The 18,676-nt window shown below is 38.0% G+C and overlaps 1 protein-coding gene across 15 annotated transcripts in view; it reads left to right on the top strand.

The window, feature by feature from the left end:
* RET (ret proto-oncogene) overlaps window positions 1–18,676 on the top strand; it is a 263,437-nt gene that overhangs the window by 183,436 nt on the left and 61,325 nt on the right. The window lies entirely within an intron of this gene.

Raw genomic sequence — 18,676 nt, 5'->3', positions numbered from 1 at the left:
TTTAATTTTTTTTTTCTTTAGTATGCTAAAATACTTTAATTTGCCCTTATTTTTTCTCTTCTTAATACATTATTGTTAAGGCCTGATCTTTGTAAGATCTCACTGGTAGTGAAATCTAGGATATATGGGGATAAAATGTGTAGGATATACTGCATCTAAACACTTAGTAAGAAAAATAAAGTGGGTTGTATCCCAAGACATTTCCCTGTCAAGAGGAATTAGCTGTACTTGTATTGCTAATGGATGATCTATCATGCCTACTTTGCTTTTATCTTTGGCAAATCCATTTTCTTTAATGTTTTTGGCAGAATTAGGAGAAATGTAATTTACGTAAGTTCTTCAGCTTGAGGGGTATGTTTTCATTAGCCAAAATGATTCACATGCATTTGCTTGAAGATGATTTTCAGTGACTTCTGTTTAAGCTGGACAGATGAGCTTACTTCAATTCATGCTGTGATACCCTAGATTATTGCACATCCTGAACTACCTGGTGTTAGGAACTCTGGAGCTGCTTTCTCATATGGCTTTTTTTTTTTTTTTCTGCATCATTTCCCTTTCAGTTGGACCACCATTTGATTTTACTTTTAGTTGTACAACTTTACTTGAATTTCATTCTGAAACTCTCAAATGGGAAAGGTGTTCTCTCCACTCAAGATAGATAGCTAAACCTTTCTAAGTCTCAGACCTCAGCAGTTGGAAATAGTTTCAAAGACTTTTTATTATTACATGTAGCCACAAATTGTTAACTTTTGGATCTGCCCTTAGTTTGGAGGAATAATATAGAAGCTAATTTATTTGAGTAGGGTAGGCTGCCAAGTAGACGTTTTTTGTATACTGCTTGCTTATAATTGTAAATATTTTGCTTATGCTCTCAGCTCTGACTGCCGAGGCTTAATACTTGATTCCCCTTAGTTTCTACTAAAACTATGGGGAAGAGAAGTTATATACATTTATGTCCACACTTTAGGGTAATTGTATTCATAGTTATTTCACGAAGTCCTGTGTATTAGTAGCATTGGTGTGAGAAGCACTGTTTCACATTGTTCAGATGTGTGACACTAATTTGCTTTTATGTAATAAAAGCTGAGACTACAACAGAGGTAAGATGAGGTGTTATGTTTTGGAGGTACTAGCAAAATCCCTGTGTGCATAGAGTTCCAGTTTAGAAACACAGGTGTGTTAGGAGTGATGATGCATTCCCGTCATGGGGAATGCAGTGAAACTTCAGTGGGCTCCATCCCAGGGGAAGGCCAGGGATTCTTCTGTGGTAACTCTCATGCTCTTGCCAGGTGTTGTGCAGGAATCTCTCTCACCTGGGAAGACCTCATCATAGAGGATTCCCACCCAAAGTTAGCCTGCAGTGCTACCCTTACACTTAATTGCTGTTGGTACATCTTTGGTGTATCTAAATGTGAAGCTTTGGAAAGCTTAAAACTCCGTAGTTGGTAAAACATGTGCTCCCAACAAACGCAAAGCATTTTACTGAGTGAGCTGGCATAATCAATTTGGTGAGTGTGCTGTTAGTTGAAAGGATTAGATTTGGTTATTTTTTATTGGTGGGCTTCAAAAAGCACACTGGACCATTTGTTCTGAAGCAGAAAGGTGCAGCCTTGGCGCTTTGGCACCACAGGCAAGTGTGAGTCTCTTGCAGGCGCTGTTCTTAACATGCAGTAGCCCGGAAATAGCAAAAATTAAAAGGAATGTTACTTACCAAATTAAGGTTTCTGTCTCTTTTACCAACTGAAAGAAATGCAGGGTTTTATTGTGGAGTGTGCACATGTCTTTTTCAAAAGTTTTACATCTTGTTAGTTGTAGGACTTCAGGGTGTTTGCTTGTACATCATGGTGCATGGCTGTTTGGTGCTGGAGTTTTGGTTCATTTCTGAAAGCTCACTGATATCAGAGGAGGACCTTGTTCACTTAAATGTAGAAAAGAGTGCCTGTGGGAAAGACTTGGTAGGATTGCCTTATCTGCAAGGTAATTTTTGTTATTAGGGGGAATACTTTTGAAGAGATAATTTCGGTGAATAAAGCAAAGTTTGTAAGCAATTACACTTACGCATATTTTGTAAAATTGGAAGGGAAATGGTCTCATGGAAATAATATGGATCCTACTTCAGCAATGTGCTCTTGAATATAGATGATTCAAACTTTTTTTCTATTTTATTGACTGTGATATAAAACTACTGATGAATGTACTAGTTCTGATACTCATTTATGGACTGTTTGGGATCGATTCTTACAGTACATTTCCATGCTGCTAGGACTGCTGCTAATATTTTGACTGGTTACAATTTACAGCAAGTCCAGGCTCAACTCATGCATCCAGATCAAGGACAGACCAACTTCAGAAACCAACTGTAAATATTGACATTCTTCTCCCCCAAGTGTGGATATTTCACGTAATATTTGCATTTCATGATAGAAAATGCATGCTTTCTCTAGGAAAAGGACACCTATGTGATTCTGCCAAATAAAAGATCTCCTGTGCACTCATACCTTTAGATCAAACCAGTGCTGATCAGATCAAATGGTGGAGCACAGACCATTGACTTGAGTCAGGAACTGGGCTAAGACAGACATAATTGGTGTGCCTGGTTTTTTTAAGCTGTGGTCTGATCAGACAATATATGATCCAGATTTTACATTGTAAAGTAAGAATTCTTTTGTTTTGCTATAACCCTGACTGTGGGCAAAGGGTGAAGGGAATCTGTGGAGGAACATGAGAGGCACTTCATTAGATCTTACGTGTCTTCATTGGGGAGGATCAAACAGTTATGTGGGAATATCAAACCCTGCTGCTCTTTTTGGTAGGAAAAAGAGTATTAATCACGATGCTTTGGTTCCTTCCTACTTTGTTATTTTTCTCTGCCCAGAGGTTCATCATCTTACCTTCTGGCTCTTCCCCAGGCACCTCACGGCCCACTGGTGGCACTTGTCCTCTCTCAGGTCACCTGCTGTGGCCTGCATTGGACCGTGAAACTGCTGCTTCAGTTGCACAGCACTCACTGGGGTTCATCCCAGTTCTCCCACGAGCTACCAGGGAAGGTGCCTGGGCCCTTTGTGGCCCTCTAGGCTTCATGTCTCCCTCATTTTATTCCCATTCTCAGGTCCTTCACCTTCCAGTTTCTTCACAAGTGAAATTTTGCAGTGAAGTTCACCTCCTGCAGCATTCTCCATTTCATAGAAAGTAATTTACTGTGTTGGGGTTTTTTAACTTATGCTAATAGGATCCATATTTGTGTTATATTTAGTTCCCTGTACTTTTCATTGTTATGTGCAGCCTTCTCAGGATGTCAGTCAGGGCAATACGTGCTATTGGCTTGATTATTTCTGCCAGTCAGTTAGTTGGAGTCTTGGTCTTTGGCTTCATTCAAGGGTTTTGTTACTATCATAGGGACAGTATGAAGGAAATGAATACGAAGATAACAAAAAGCCAGCATTTTAATGCTTAAAGCTCATTTGTTAGTCTTTGATTAACAGACAAGATTTCTCGTAGCATTAACATCAGCAGTCAGTCTGTACAACAGTGCGGGTTCAGCACCTGAATGCAAGATGCCTATTCGGTAGCATGCCCACCATCAGTTTTCCATCTGTATGTCATGTCATAGTCTCTTACTTTTTTTTTTTTAACTGAAATGACAGACAGGGCTGGTGAAAACACATGTATTTTGTTAATTTTCATTTCTTCCCTTGTCCCCCAATTTGGCCCCTGGCAGGAGGGAAAGGATATGTTCGCTTGTTGCTGTATTTTCATGCTTGGCTTGGCACTACTGGTCCTGCTCGTCCAGGCTGCTTTCTCTCCCATAAAGCAAACTAGCAAACACAAATATGCCATGGGTTGGAAGAAGTCCACACTCTAGAAGCTTGGTGTTTTCTGGAGAGCCTTGTTGTGTAAAGGTCATTTAGTGCCTGTCTGCGGTGAGGAGAGGGTTTGCTTTGTTCAGACGTTGGCATCCTTCAGCTTTCCGGCAGAGCCTTAAGTGGTGCCAGCTGGTGATGGACTGCAATTGTCTCTTGGCTTTGAAATGTAAAAAATTGCCTGACAATGCTTATTGGGTGTGGGTGTTTGTATCGGGAACATTGCAAAACCTACCTGAACACAGGTGGCTGTTGCCTATGGGAGCAGGTTAAGAGCATCTTCTTCCAGGATTGAGGCACGTTCATGGTGCGGTCTGTTCTTAGCTCTTGTTCTCTACTTTGGTTTGGCAGAAGCAAAGCTTAAAAATTCTCCAAAATGTTCTAAAGAAACTTTGGAATTGTTTATTCTCCAGATGATTTTTTTTTTTTTTGTAACTGTCTTACATTTTGGAAAGCAAGTAACTGTAGTATTGCAAAGATAAATACAGTGATTACTGCGGGAGAAGGATAGATTTGAGGTTTGCATATTAGTTTGGTTAGATCAGGATTAAAATTCACTTAACAGCTGTGCTACACATTTTCTCGTTGTCTCACACTCTCTCTCTTAGTTTTCTGTAAAGTACCACCATCAATTACTTTATCCTTGGAATATCATATGCATTGTCAATTGACTAACACAGTTCCAAACTGGGGTGTACTGGAGCTGGTGCAAAGTAGGGAAAACACAACAGGAAACCTTACAGAATCCCTAGAGTGATAATGTATCAATGAAAAATGGCATCAGAGAAGATGCAGAATAAATTCTATTTAAAGGCTTTCTTTTTACAATGTGATTTTTTCTTTCATCAATGAGATATATTGAGATACTCCAAAATGTTTTGGCAAAGTCATTAGGAGCCTTTTGACAAGTTTTCATGTAGATATGTTGCTAGTTAATAAGGTTATTAAGAAAGTTTTTGTTAATCAAGTAGTAAGTCAGATGAGGTGTGAATAACCAGATGGATTTTGCTCCTTTGGGAGCCCAGGGGTTTTTTAAAATTTATCTAAAGCGATCTCTTTTTTCCCCACATGACGAGAACACAAAACTGGTTTTCTTAAAGATTACTTCATAAAAATAGCTAAAGAGTTTCAGATTTCTGGATCTTGAAATGAAACCATAAACATACTAGGCACATTTTAACCTAAGAGATGCTCTGTAAATCTGATGAAACAAAGATGATCATCAGCGCTTTAGAGCCTAAGGGAAAATTACAGTGATCGCAGTCAAAAAAGGGAATTGGAAACTTTGCTGGGGTAATAGTGCCAGAAATGTTGTTTGACTGAGTTACTTTAGAAATTTGGCTGATTGTAAATCAGGTGATTGTAAAAAGAAAATGGATATATTACTCCTAATGGCTGTCTAATGGTTTTTCAATGTATGCATTTAGAAAACTAATTAAACAATATATTTAACTGATATAACAAAGTTAATTGTGTTGCTGTAATGGGTGGTTGGTTTTTGTTGTTCTTTTTTTTTTTTTTTTTTTTTTTTTAGTGTCCATTATGGCTTTTTTCTAAGTGAGACAAATTTCAGTCTCAGATAATAAAATTATATCTAGCTTTTTCTCCTAATTCAGAGGCACCAAGTTTTCTGATATGGACAGTTCCATTATCTGTTCTTTTCACTTGTGAAATGGAAAGACTCATATTGACATGAGTAGACCAGAATTTCATATATCTCTGAAGCCCCTTAAAGGCTAGTTTTGCCACTGAATTAGAGCAGGCATCCAATAGTCCTGTCAGTGCCATTCTAAAGGTGTCTTGGAGATGAGACTTAAATCTTGCAGTGCCTTAAAGACACAAATAATGGTTTCTCTGGATTTGGTAAGAGTAGAAGCATAATTGTGGGTAGTTCTTTACCATTCCTGCATAAAGAGCAGATACTTTCAGTTTGGCTCTAACAAGGATGATGCAGAGAAGCTTCCTTTGATTGTCCTAAGAGGTGATTCTTCTACACTGGTTGGCTTCTGGATTTTCTTGTCTTTGTTGATGAGATGCCCTTCCATACCCTATTATCTTAAAGTAGACACTGAAAAGTATTTCTATGCAAGGAGAAGGATGTAAAAAATCTCAGTGGTTCACAAGATGTTGGTGAGAATGGATTAGATTCTCTAGGTTCTCTTTCCACTCTCTGCCACTGCGTTGCTTAAAAATTACCTCTCATGTTAAAAGTAGCTCTGTATGTTGCTGCTGTGCTTTTGGGAGGAAGGTACTGACTGCCAGTGTTCCTGATGTTTGGTCAAGAAGGGGAGTAATAATTTGGATTAATGCAAATAAAATGTAGCATAAAGTCAAAGAAAATTATGTCTATTTGGATAGCAATACCCAGTATAGAATGATTAATGCATATGTTTATGGCAGTCAGTCATCTCAGAAGACCAGAGAGTTTGAAATGTATATGTACTCTAGGGCAGCAATCAAGCTTTCTTTTACACAGAATAAAAGCAGACACTAGGAAATTATACGAACACATTTATATTGCCAGATTGTGGTGTGCAAGACTGTAAGTCAAAAGTGTGCTGTTCATGAAATCTAAGTAACAGCAAGGGGAAAGGAAAGAATCCAAAGAACTCTCATCTAGAAGAGGCTTAAAGTTTTGATTTTACTAGGAAAATAAGTTTATTTTCCAGGGGAAAAGAAATCAAAAATTAAAATTGGGAGTAGTGGAATAAGAGTTGATTTGGGTGGAGGGCATTGGCTGTCATGTGAAATTGCACGGTGATGACTGGGAAGTTCCAACAGGACCTTTGGAGAAAGTATCCAGTGCTGATTATTAACAACAACAAAGTGCTGCTTTGGCACCTGCAGTGAGAAGTCATAATTTCGTAAAGCACTTGAGTGGAGCCTTCTCACATCTCAGAAGTACTTAGGCATGTGCTTAGTTTTATCCCATATCAGCAAAGCATTTTAGACTGGGACTGCTGCATCAATGCCCTGTGAAGAATTGCACAGCAGTTCCCGGAGTTAAAACTCTCTGGCAGTACGTTCAGGTGCCAGGTTTCTCTTGGCTCCCATTTCACGTCAAGTTCCCCTTTCCTGGTGTGTGCTGTCTGACAACTGAAATGGCTGCGAGGTGCAGGATTTCCTGTTGTGGGACCAACACACTACAAGTCAAAATAATGTCTCAGATTCTTTTAATGCATGGAGAATACCAAGATTCATCTAATTTGGAAGCTGCACGTGTTACTGCTCAGGCGTAGGTGAGGCTGGCTTGCACAGAGCTAGGCATTGCCTTGGTTTACGATATCGAGGCTAGGTTGTTGAGAGCTGGTTTCGATGTCTTTGTCCTCCCTTGTCACCTGAGGTTTAAGTACAATGATCCTGACCACTTGCTGAATGTGACTAAGATACACATCTGAGATACTTTTCACTGACAACCTGAAGAAAGTTCTCTGTGTGTGTATATATATAGAGAGTAATTTATTTGACTGGATAGTTTTCATGAGTAGTCTTATTAGTCTAACTTCCCTCAGACCAGGGGAGATGCCCTTACACCTTTCTGTAGGATGGTTGTTTCCCTGGGCTGTAGGTGTTTGGCAACAGCTTCTGGTGCTACCTTAGCTCCCTTGTGCTACCTTTGAAGTGTGAGTTAGGTATTGGGTGCCCCATTTGCATTTTGACAGTCACCGTGTCTTTGGAGAGAAATACAGAAACAAATATTAAAAAAAAAATTATGATTGTCTGTTACTGCTTTTCAGCAAGTCTGGGTAGAGCTTTCTCTAGTTGAGCTTGTGGATGCCAATGAAGTAAAAAGGACTGAGGAAGATGATCTACATAAAATGGCTCATCCCAATTGCAATTACGAAACAAAAAAAGCAATGGGAATGTTTAGATTTTGGGTTTGAGCATACATGTTTTAAAGTAATGAAGGGGAAACAATATGGCTGTAATATAAATTTTATTGCACATTTCAATTCTGCATGGCTGACAATGCTCTAGATGAGAAGGCATTTTAAACAGTTTTATTGCTTTTGCCTTTGTGAAGATTAGAAAAGTTGTCCTGAATTGCTTTGCTAAGGACTTTTTGGCTAGTGAGAGAGTTTATAACGTATATTTTCCAGATTTTTTTTTTACTTAAAAAAGGAGACTTCAAAAGTTAGTTTCTGTAGATTTAACAACAAACAGGATCATCTTAAGAGACTGCGACAGATCACCCTTAAAAGCTCTGTGAAAACCAGAAACATTTATAGTATTATTTTTTCTTACTGAGGCATTGAAGGCATTGAGAGCCTGCTGTTGGAAAAAGGGTCTTTTTTTAACTATTTATTTTCTTAGATTCTAGTCTGATAAAATTTGAAATGAAGGTTGGACCAAAGGTTTTAGGGCAGTAAATGCCTAAAGAAAATAAGCAGTAGTAGAAAGCCCAAGGTTTTACTTATCTTTTTGATGCTTCCCCTCCACCTTTTTTTTTTTTTCCAATCTAGCTGCCATAGACTATTTTTATTTGTGTTTTTATAATTTTCCCAATAATTTCTTAAATCCTTCCTTCCCTGGCATCATGCAGCAGTTGGGTGTGAATTTTTTAGTTTATTGGAAAAATTTTGTCCTCTGTCTTTGCACAGGCCATTTTGGCATCATGGCAGAGCCATCCTAAATACCTGGCAATTAGAAAGCAAGGGGAAAAATCTGTACAAGTCTCTACTTTTGCCTTTCAGAACGCATTTGTCCACAACACAACTTCCAGGAGACAATAAAGGAAATGTACATTATTTAAATATTTAGATTGGTCATAATAAACTCCGTTTAGCTTGAATATAGTAGTTATATTTGTCAGTGTAATAAGACTGGTAGCAAAGACTTTTACTTATTTTGGTAGCAGGGAACTACAAGGATCTGTTGTCTGCAATGATTGTGGAGTTTCTGTTAATTGAGAGTATCTTAAGAACAGGTGGGACAGCAGTGTATTGATGTTGGCTATGTTTAATCAATCCTACCTTGGATGAGTTAGATGACCTCTCTTGGAAACTTTTGACTTCATCTTCTTATGGTTTTGTGCTTAGGGTGTAAGAAACAGGACAAATGCAGCCTTTGTATGTCTGCTGAAGTTAATGTCTGGTGTTTGGTCAATCAGGGCTCCTTACAAGATCACGATAACTTAGTCTGCAGTTAATGCAATTTGAGAGTTGGTATCAAAATACTTATATTGTTAATCATCAACAGCTGAATAGACAGGAGTTAGATGCCTTTGATGTCAAGACGAGCTTCTGGAGTTTCTGGTTTTCAGAATATCCCCAGGGATGTATTTGATATGTGATGGTCTTTGTCTTCTCAAAAATCAATTTCTAATTCCATGCTCAGCATTCTCAAATCCCAGGCAATGAGTTGGGGACCTCACACTGGCACTGAGCATTTCCAATTAAGGCCTTGAAAAAGTCTGTATACACAGGGCCTAACCTTGTCACCCAGAAGAGCAGAGAGTGCTGCTTTCTTCAGATAAAAAATGAAAACACATTGAAGTGATGATGTTTGTTGAAGTAGACACAGGATTTGAGGATCCATTTTCTTAAGAGTTAAACTGGATTTATGGTTTGGTAGGCAGTTCTTGTGAAATGAGAATTTAATGATAGCAGAGAGACCATGAAAAAAATTAGCATTGGGATTATAACTCTACTGTCAATATTTTCCAGCCTGAATCCTAAATTGCAATTGCCGGGACCATTTATCTGTCTTTGACTTCTGCTGCTGAACTCTCCCTTTTATCAGTGCAATGCTTTGTTAGATGTTAATCTTTGAAGAACTGCAGCTTGTATTTTTCTACTGTTGGTTCTGTTTCTCAGTTAGCATCTTCCACTGCATTCGTTATAGTTTCACATTTTCAGTTTCAATGTTTATGTTTAAATATGCTTAATTTAAAACGGGGTTTGGGACATGAGCTACTTACCTACTGTTGGTTGGCAGCACTGGTCTCATGGAAGGAACTGATGATAAGGTGTTTTGTAAAACTCCAGGGGAATATGGTGCAATCCTATAATGTTATCCTATTTCCCATTCTTAGAAGATTTTTGTTTACCCTGTACATACCAGCATGACATAACAATAGCTTTAATCCCACTTTGAATGCAAGAAAGACACAGGAAATCACTATGAAGAGGAGAAAGACTATTGTTCCTCCTTTCCAAGGACTGAACTCAATCCTAGCTAGTCTTGATTTGAAGCAGAATTGTTACTTTGTCACCTTTGTTGGCATTTGGACAGAAACCTACAGATGTGTGGAACTGCTATTGAAAATGAAATTGCACTGGGTACGTGATTATCTTTCCAAATGTCCTGATAGAGAGTGCAGACACTGTCACAGCATCTGTGATTGTTTAGACATGTGATTTTGTCTTGGAAGAAAGTTTTATTTGGATTTTTTTCTGCATTTAACTTTTGAATAGCTTGTGAATCCAATAGGTCTCACAATAGAATAAAAACATTGAGCCTTAGTTCTTTCTGCATTCATTAAAAAGATAGGAAGGAGCATTATCGTCGCAGAGGTGATTCAGAGAAACTGAAAAACCTCATTTTTCCCTTTTCACAACAGATACCTCTTTCTAATAGCTTTAATTATGACTGCCCTTAGATACTGCCAGATAGTGGGTGTAGATCTGGGATCAGGGAGTATATTGCCAAAATGGTAACAACTCTGAAGTCTTTTATGCAAAGGCTTGCGTGTACCTTCTTTTATTAAATGTCAACGTGGACTTAGGATTGACCAGAGTTCCAAAATATAACCTTGAAGGAATGAGCTTAAAAAAAATTGTCAATGCGATAAGAAATTAAAATAATAAAAAACCACAATGAAATTAATTCAGGTGCTGCACTCCAGCTTCTGTACCTGTTTTACTTGCCTTGCAAAATTTCAATAAAGTGGGTGTTAAAATGCTTGTTTCTTTTCTGTTCCTAATACCAATTTTACTGGATGAGGGAGAACAGACTGAAGCTTAGGAAAAACCAGGAAACTGTCAATGCAAAAGTACTGTCAAAAGCAGAATGGGCAAGATTTTCATATAATGGTTCGCTTGTATGTTTAATGATGTCATAGTCTTTTTTAGCATTACTTAATGAAGACGGATTTCTCACCTAGATTTCAACCTGTGGGCTGTAAAATAATTAAAACAAGAATGAAATTGTCACTATTATTAATGGTGGGGTTTTTTTTCTTTTAAAGATGCTATACTTGCTTCTGGAGAGCACAGTGTTTCTATTCCTTTTGCTGTGGTAACTTTTCCCAACATCAAGTTATGAAAGACACATTTGGTGACAACTTCCAGAGTTTGCAAATCACTTTGGAATAAAAACTGTGAAAGTGAGGGATTGTTTCATTTGTCTCAACTGACTTAAGACTTCAGTGTTAATGTCTCATTAAGTGTGGTCATTGGCAGCTTTCTAGTTGCTGATGTTTTTGTAGAACTGTCTGGAAAACGAGTTACCCATTTGGATTGTTGTGGGAACAAATGGCCAGTAATGGACATCAGGATCACTGCCATAGTTAGGTCAATATTTAACAGGGTCTTCAAGCCCTAGTCAGAAATCACCTAGCAGTCCTACCAATGGAGTATTACACAGAAATTTTGCATGGGCTCTCTGTTTTAAGTATATATGGGTGGTTTTTAATAACAAGATGTATGGTGATACATGAAGTGTGACATAAAATCAGTACACTGGAAATTAAATAAGCCACATGGACTGTTTTGCTGATTTTATCTCCCTAAATAATGTTCCAGTTATTTTGCAAATGCTGGTGGAGAATCAGGTGCATTTAAGGCACTTTGCATTTTTGCATTTTTAAGAGTCGGTGTTTCTCATCATGAAATTAAGAGTCAACTTACTGTCAAGTACACAGATAAATATATACCAGTTTATTTGGGTTTACTCTTTCTGGAGTGGTACTTCTCAAACTATGGTTTACTTCAGTACATGATTGACAGGTGGTGGTGTGGTCTTTGTCTCAATGTCAGTGTTTCTTTATTGTGCCTCTGACAGCTGAATATTCATGAAAAAATGTGTTACCTTTTGATCACTGGTTGTTGAACTGTAGGTTTCTGGTGGACTTTTAGCCATAGTAGAGACCTGAGAAGCCTTACTAAACAACTGTTTCAGTAGTGCTTGCAGTTAAAGCCTTGATGATAAACATGCATTTGGTCCTGAAAAGAGGATGAAGATTGAGGGACATAGTGATACAAAATGCTGGGAACCCCTCTTGTAGATGACAATATTCCATAACAAAGCTTTTGTTAAACAATTTTGAATTTTGAATACACAGTTGCTCCTTCTCTCTTTTTTTTTTTTTTGAGAGGGGTTTGGTTTTGTGTGGAAACAACTTAATTATATGTATGTATCTGTATATATGTGTGTAAAAATAACAAGCCAGGCAAAGAAAAAAAGTCAAAGCAAAAAAAGCTTCTGACTCTCAACTTGAGGGCATTTGCTGCTATTCTTAAGGCACAGAAAAGAACTTGTGACTTTCTGAAACAACGGACATTTTCATTAAAGGAGGATTAAAAATATGTTTAAAAATAAGTTTAGAATCAAACCTTTGTCTGCACCTATCAGGTTACTTGGCTTGTTTAAATATGGAAGTTCTAAAGTCAGGATTTTTCTGCTGGATCTGTAAGGTAAGGATTTCCTCTTCATACACTTAGGCCTGTCAGATTTGGTCTGGGCACTGATTTCATACTTGTATATTATATTTTAGCAGTGGTTGATGAACACCTATTCCTGTCAGCAAAGCTGGATACATTTGTCAAGGGAGAAAGTGAGAAACTGCCGTTTTGCATCATACTGTCACATCTCCCAGCACTTGTGGTATTAAGCCCTGCTTCCCTCACACTGGGTATGCAGAATGAATGGGGCTGTTTTAGTATGACTTCTATTTTTATAGTTAGCTGAACTTTGAAATTGTCTCCTAAATCATCCTTGCCAATAGCATTAACTATCCCTTCGCTGGTAGTCAGAGATTATTCTACAGTAAGTTAAAGGGTAACTCATCTTCTTTTGTGATGACAGGAAACATGGAGGGATGTAAAAGATAATGGCTAATTCAAAGCAGAGCACTCCACTCTGCTTCTGGAAATCCATCAACCCCATTCAAACACGGATCTGAAATTTTGCAACAAACTTGGAAAGCTCTTTCCTTTTTGCTGCTTCAGTAAATTGTTATCTGGGGGAGGATGATGCAGATGCCCATGAATTATGATGCCTTTCATTACAAAGGGGTGAATTGCACATTAGCCTGGCATTCAGAAGTCTGGAGGCTTCAGCCACTATGCTTTTGCTGTTTCAGAAAAGGTAATAGAGTGATGCAAAGTAGATAAATAATGTGGTATTAAAGAAAGGTCTTTATCCTTCCTTCTCCTTTTACAGAACCAAACTTGAAAATAGATCATTTAAAAATGTACTCATGCAGAGATGAGTCATCTCAGCTGTATGGCTGGGCCAGGTAGTGAGCAACAGGGGCAGGTGGAGCAGAGGAACAGCAGGTGAATTGATCCTTGGGTAAACACCTGTGTTTGCTCTTTTAAAATTTTCTTGTTACAGACAGCTGCAGCAAGGGAACAAGAAAAATCTAATGTCATAACAATCCATGGAAAGATATTTCAGAGAGTTACTTTTTTCAGAAACAAGCCGTATCTGGCTCTCTTCACATGGCAGTTCCATCCATACTTCCTGTTCATCACCTGAGGTTGCTTCTGCTGTGCAAAATCTTGCTGATGTGGTTGACATCCAGATTGTTGCTCCTGTCATTAGCTGCTTCAAAGAAATGACATTATTTTCTGCAGATGGAGGGGTGGGATCAGGAAAACATTCCTGCTAAGTCAAGAGCATTACCTTTTCATTTGCTGTGTTCTTCTGGAGCAAGGCATCTTGTAAGACTTTGAGCAAAACACATGAAAATTCAGGTTCAGACTATTTGCTCATGGGGTAACATGGTCAGTGAAAAGACTGGGTGGAAACAGGAACAATACACTTCTTATATGTTCTAAAAAACCTTAGGAAACACTAAGTCCAAGACAAATTTAAAGACAGCCCTGTGCTCTGGGAGGCTCAGTTTGGAGATGCAGGGAAAAGACCAGATGCTTCTGTTACAGCCACTCTTAGTGTATAGAAATAATTTACTTAGGCAGCATTTAGGTATGGCAGTCAAAAGCACTGTAAAAAATTATGAAGTAGATTGGTTTTGTTAGACTATGATTATAATTATTCACAACTCTTGATAGGTGTCATGTACTGTGAAGCATTTTTAATTTCCTGAGAACAATGTAACTTAAGATATCTTTCTTCACCAGGCCATTTGATTTATTAGAAAACTGCAAGATCCATGTATTGCAGACTCTGTTAGTGATTGTTGTGCACCATTCCTGCTGTGAAGAAGTGGAAGCATGGTAGCTTGCATGTCTTAAATTGTTGTTGCACATTTTAGCATGCTACATACATTATATATTTCTACATTAGCTCTGTCAGACATAAATAAAACAAATACTCAACGCTGTCCCTCCACAATCATTGTAGAGTAGGAGTTGCCTTACTGCAGTGCTTTTTCTTCCTACACTGCCACATGCAAAAGAGATTTATTGAAAACAGAGAAAACAACACTGATGAGAGAAACAGATTTACAGTGAAAGCCACTATCACAATATAGCTACACTGTTTAGCAAACACCTTATGGAAGACAATACAATGTGCCAGCAAGACTGCTTTTATTTTACAGTATTTCTTTACAAGCTAATAGACAGAGTGCTTGATAAAATTAATCTCGTTATGATAGATGTATTATCATTATAAGTAAGTTTTACTAAATGAATTAATTTGTTTCATTTACTCCTTACAAAGTCAATACGTTACTTCAGAATCAAGCAGTTCATTGCTGTCAGTGTGTTAAATTATTGCGGGGGGGTGTTTAAATTAATAAATGAACTAGTAGGAGATAAGATTGGCATCCACCAAAATGCTCAAATTGTCCAAACATTGACAAGCACTGCTGCCTTCAGAGGCCTTGGATCAATCCTTAAGACTCACACCCTTAAGAAAAAAAAAAATTAAAAATGCCTGAATGTTTGCATCCACAAGCTTATTATCCGTGATAAATCAGGGAAGGATATTTTGCACAAAGTCAGCTATTATCTGAAAAGTTTATAGCTGTTTAATAACACAAGTAATTGGTATTATTTTGTTGCAGGGATGTACTTTTTTCCAGATAGTAGCCTTGCATGATTCTGACTTGTACGGTTCAGGAGCTTTTATTGGCAGCTTTCATGATTTATGGCTTGCTGAGTGACATTTTATTTCCTATTCAAGGTAGTAACAGCTTAGAGTCTTCGATTAATCACTTTTATAAGTAAAACTGATGCACTGGCTATTTCTAGAGCAATATTCAGGCCAGGGTCCTTGAGAGATCCAAATTGCCAGGAAAACCATGTGGATGAACACAGCCTAGTGCATGCAGATATACATGAGCCAGAGAGGATTAAAGAAGGAGGCTATAGCTGTAATGTCTAGACTAGCATTTGTGACTGCTAATACACTGCTAATATGGGTCTACTTGAAAAAACAGAGGTGTTCAGAGGGAGCTTAAGGTCTATTATGAGTTTTCCTCCTGTGACAGAAATGAAATAACTTTGGATAGGATCAAGCTTTGTGGATTTCAGCTGCAAAACTCTCATTAAGTTTCATTTCACCTTTTGTGTTGGTTTTGAGACCCTGTCAGAATTTCATTTGGCACAGTGAGAGCAATGAGTTCATTGAAGAAATACAGAGTTTTAAAAAGCATGATTGCTTTTACAGTCTGGTGGTGTGTAGCCTGGCAGGACAAGTCCCTGAAACTGTAGTTCATATCCCTGCATTCATGATTAGATTTAATTTCTTAATAAAAACATTAAGTGTGGTTTAGGGAAAACATTGCAGTGAGATGATTAGTGGTGGAATGAAAATAGATGCTCTTACTGGAAATCAAGTGCCTTCCTCTGATTTTAAGGCACACAGTGATGAATATGCTGCTGCTAATGCGTGTTTTTCACTCTTAGCCTTAGAGGTCGAGGAGCACTGAAGAGGCATGGATATAAAAGCCTGAGGAAGAAAATTTGTGTAGGTATCTGAAGGATGGTTTGTTCATACCTGGGAGAATAATGACAAGTTGAATGAACAGGTTATTGTCAGAGCTTTTGCACATCAGGATTCTTTATGTGGAAAAGAATAACTTCCATGATCTCATGGGATTTTGGCTTCTGAGAGGGCAGCACACTCGCTTGTCAAGAAGAGCTTGACAGGCTGCAAGAGGACAGAATGTCAGATGAGGAGTTAGGAAAAATGGTTTCCTTTTCATTTCAGTTCTTGGCCAGATTTCTTCCACTTTACCCATTATTTCCTCCTCCAGTTTATGGCGATGGAGATCCAATATTGGAATAGCTCTTTGTGGTCTGTGAATGGAAAAGTACTCTTAGTTCTAGTAACTAAATGTTACAGTCTTCTTGTTTGCTATTCTCAAGTATTGCTGTAATTTTTAAACTATTTCAGTAAAAAGGTTAGTGAGAAAACCTGTCTTTGTTTCTCTACAGAGATATTTCTGATCAATTTCATCATGCGAGACACTGCAACATTGAGGGAATGGTGGGAGAATATAAATGCTGTTAATCCAGTCTTTTGTTGGTTTAAGTAGGATTCTCTCTTGAGTATTGCCTCCATTTGGAAGAATCAGGCAGTACTTTTGCCTGTTGTAATATGGTGTTTGTTTAAAGGCAGAATTCCAAATATATTTGTTGGCTTTTCTCCTGAAACATGACTGTAACAGGGACATGGATACCTTAGAGAGCTAAATATCCTGCAGTCTGGTTTGCTACTGATGTGCATACATAATTTCCACTGACAGTAATGGGAGTTACATGTGTATAGAAAACAAAACAGACCCTTAAAAAATGTTGGTCAAGTAATAAAAGCTAGTCTAAAGATAGGGTGGAAGTAGAGAGTGGGAGGGAGACTTTTTTTTTTTAACTTGCTTTGTCTTTAACTTATCCTCACCCCACTCATGTTAGCTTAATATTATTTTTATGGATTCCATCCTGATTTATTATGGCATGAGAGGCAAGACAACATCCATGTGAAATAGGTAAGCAGAAGATGGTTTTAAAATATATTTACTCCCTTTCCCGGCTCCCAGAGGAGTGAGAAGTTTCCCTGGGCAGTGGTGGTACCATAGAAGAGCCTGCTCTACTCATGTGCTGCTGAAACTCTTTTTTTTATTATGTAGCAAATGGTAGCATTGCCCCCGCAGAGCAGGCAGGGCTGCAGAGCCCCAGTGCCACTGAATTACTGCATCCCAGCAGCATCCAGCATCCCAAATGTAAAACTGGCTATCCCAGTGTGTTTATTGGGAACTCGGCTGTCCTTCACATGCTCTGTTATTTTGAGCTCTGAGAATGAGAAATGTAACTTCTTTGGAGGCTGTCAGAATTTTGAGTGTTTTCCTTGAGCTTCATTGAGAAGGAAGAAGCAAATTCCTGGATAGTTAGACCTGGCACTCTGTAGTCTATCCCTTAATTAAATTCTCTGCAACCGGTGTGTTTTCATTGTTAATCAATGGACATTTGTCCTCAGAAGTAACTAACTCTGGGGAGTGTAAAAAAGTATAAACCTGTTCAAAACCCCAAATGTTATACAAAAGGCATAAAAATAAAATTGTCCTTTTCCAAAATAACTGAGCACTGTGGCATCTTAATAAAGGGAGTACTAGAATATGTTCTCCTAATAAACCTCAGTAAAACCTCTAAAAATAACTACACAGATATATTCTAAGTTGATTACCAGTAATTGAACTGACTTAATGTAGTTGGATGATGTCATGTATAATATTCCTCTAAAGTAATTTCTGTAGACAAGCCATTTGAAGTCCTCTTGCAGGCAGCATAAACATCTTCATGCTGCTAAACTGAGCACTCGGACTAAAGCACTCAGCGGGAGAGCTCTGACATCTCTGTTTTATCTCGTTCCTTTGAGCAACTCTGGCTTGCCTGTTAGAGGCAGCTTTGCAATGACAAATATCTCATCCTTGTTTTAGTGAAAACCTGGAAACTCTGTAACAGTTTAGACCTGTTAGTTGTAGAATAACAGAGGCTAAAGATGGAAAGGACGTTTGAAAGTGTCTGGCTTCCAAGTTTCCCTGCAGTATGCATTTCCAGTGTTCTGTCCAGCTCCAGCCTGGCCAAGCAATGGGGACTGTTCCATGGTCTAATTCATCTCATTAGAAAGAAGCTTGGAAAATGATTTTCCTAGGTTTTGGTCTTGTTTTTGCCTTTGCTTATACATTTCCTTGTATATTGGCTCTTGTGTTTTTATAGCCTTTTAAAGCTTTGTAGCTGGTTAATGCAGATAGTATCTTGTTCCAAATTTGTTTAGCTTGGATTGTTGCTTTTGTGGAAATGGTTTAGTAGAGTTGCATATGGGGGTTTTTGGTCTGTAGGGTTTTGTTTTGCTTTATTTTTATTTTAATTTTTATTTTTTATTGTTTGTTTCTTTTTTTGTTTGGGTTTGGGGTTTTTTTTGGGGGATTTTGGTGACTTTTTTTTGATTGGCTCGTTGGTTTTTTTGTGTTTTGATTTATTCTCTGGGGCCCAAGACATTCAAGTATTCAGGGTGTAAATGTGGATTCTACAGAAATATTGTGGTGTCCCTGCTCTAAGATTTTTCTGTTTACTGATCTAGCTTGGTTTAATTTAGAAGCACCTCCAAGTTTTTTTTCATCAGCTTTCTGTCTTATTGACAATTTCCTTCTTCATGCCCTGATGTGCTGGGGTATCAGTCACTTC

The sequence above is a fragment of the Aphelocoma coerulescens genome, chromosome 6 (genome assembly GCF_041296385.1).
Source record: "Aphelocoma coerulescens isolate FSJ_1873_10779 chromosome 6, UR_Acoe_1.0, whole genome shotgun sequence".
Classification (NCBI taxonomy): domain Eukaryota; kingdom Metazoa; phylum Chordata; class Aves; order Passeriformes; family Corvidae; genus Aphelocoma; species Aphelocoma coerulescens.
Note: the sequence above shows the minus strand (reverse complement) of the source record. Positions and strands in the feature narration are given on the sequence as shown.